The 2,093-nt window shown below is 32.2% G+C and overlaps 1 non-coding gene across 1 annotated transcript; it reads left to right on the top strand.

The window, feature by feature from the left end:
• The first annotated feature begins 303 nt into the window (after window positions 1-303).
• LOC120361867 (small nucleolar RNA U3) lies at window positions 304-523 on the top strand. The gene has a single exon (XR_005577924.2). It is a non-coding gene; the product is annotated as a small nucleolar RNA U3 (small nucleolar RNA).
• The last annotated feature ends 1,570 nt before the right edge of the window (window positions 524-2,093 follow it).

Here is a 2,093-nt window from a genome sequence, read left to right as displayed (position 1 = left end):
ATATGTAATTTATATTATATATGTATATATGAATGTAATGTGCATATATAATGTATATACATATATAACATATAGATACTGTGTATATAATATATACACATATACGTGTGTATATGTATATATGTATAAACATATATATTATATATGTAATTATATATTTTATATACATAATGTATTATATTTATTATATATGTAATTCTATGTATATTTATATATATCGAATGGTTGTAGGGATGGAGATGGGAGAAATGTCTCCATCAACAAAATAGGAATAAAATTCCTAGCGCAAACTAAAGCACAGGACAGACCTTTATACTTTCAGGGATCACTTCTATAGTAGGTTACTAGAGAAATATTTTTGAACAGAGTAGGGAGAAAACTCGATGATAGCGGCAGTAGCTCTCCTGAGCATGAAGCTGGCACGTGCTGCCACCTGGTGGTAGCCACTGCTTGCTGTAGATGACTGTTCTTTTGCTCCTTGGGCAAAGAGAACACAAGGTTCGAGGTTCCTTTCTGATGTGATTCATTGTATTTTGTTTTTCACTCTTAGGGATTGTTCCTTTCCCTTTTCCATAAAGAAAAGGGGTAACATCTAGTACCTTCCTTTACTTCAGTTATCTAAAGGTGTATCTCCTTCTTGACTTGCTCACCTTTTACCGAAAACTTTCTTTTTCAAGTAAAGCAGTTAGTTCTTTGCTTATTTTATGTAACAATATATGAAATGTGAAATATTTGAAAATTTTAATTTTACATATCTTCTCACTAAACATTCACATCAGTATATATGTATCTAATTAGTTTTTATCTACAGTATAGTACCTTAAGATATGAATAAATTATAGCATATTTATTTAGCCAGTGATGTGCCACAGTATATGTAACCTTTGGTTTTCTCTCAGTTCTTTCAATTCTTTGCTATAACAAGCAGTGCTTGCAATGAACATCATTGTGTGTTTTCTGCACATGCATGAGTTTTCCTTGGAAGTAAATAAGATGTGAAATTACTGGGTCAAAGAGTATACTTTAAGTTCTAAGCTACTACCAAATTTTCTTTCAATTCAGCACTGAGATTTTACACCCCCTGTCAACAGTGTGTGGAGTAAATATCTAGTCTCCTCTTCTTTCTTTCTGCCTCTTTCTCTCAATCTCACTCTTTCTCTCTTTCAATCTAGACAGAAGAAATAATATCTAATAACTGCTATAATTTAATTCCCCTTATTACTAACTAGATTAAAAATCATTATATTTCATGGTCATTCATATTATTTTCTATTGCAAATGCCTATTAATATATGTATTAATTGAATTCTGCATTGAATTGTACGTGTTTTTCTTTTTTGTATGCATGTCTTTGTATATTCTGGATATTAATTCTGGGTTGGACCAGTCTAGTCATTAATTTTGCTTATGATATGATATTCAGAAGTTATCAATATTGATATCAGGTTTATCAACCTCTTCTTTCATCTTTTTTTAAATTTATGTTTTAAGAAGACTTTACATACCTTTTATATTTTTATATGACTTTATGTTTATATTAATTTTATTTAACGATCAGGTATATGTTTCTGTAAATGGTTCGAAGATCTATCTTAACCTTTTCCTGAGTGTATAAACACTATTTATTGAATAATTTACCTTTCTGAACTGATTTGAATAGGAACTTTTTTACACATACTAAATTTCAATATATACAAGGGTCTTGAGATGAGAAGAAATGCCTCATTTTTCATTATAAATTTTTTTTTTAGTTTTATTTTTAAAAAATTCTTTTTGAGATAGAGCCTCACTCCATCACCCAGGCTGGAGTACAGTGGTGTGATCTTGGCTCACTGCAACCTCTACCCGCTGGGTTCAAGCAATTCTCATGTCTCAGCCTCCCAAGTAGCTGGGATTACAGGCCTGTACCACCATACCTGGCTAATTTTTGTATTTTAAGTAGAGACAGGGTTTCACCATGTTGGCCAGGCTGGTCTTGAACTCCTGACCTCAAGTGATCCACCTGCCTCAGCCTCCCAAAGTGCTGGGATTATAGGCATGAGCCACCATGCCCAGCTCAAATTTTCTTATTTTTAGAGACATGTTCTCACTCT

This window comes from Saimiri boliviensis, chromosome 1 (genome assembly GCF_048565385.1).
Source record: "Saimiri boliviensis isolate mSaiBol1 chromosome 1, mSaiBol1.pri, whole genome shotgun sequence".
In the NCBI taxonomy this organism is placed as follows: domain Eukaryota; kingdom Metazoa; phylum Chordata; class Mammalia; order Primates; family Cebidae; genus Saimiri; species Saimiri boliviensis.
The sequence above is the reverse complement of the archived record's forward strand: the minus strand, read 5'-3'. Positions and strand labels throughout refer to the sequence as shown.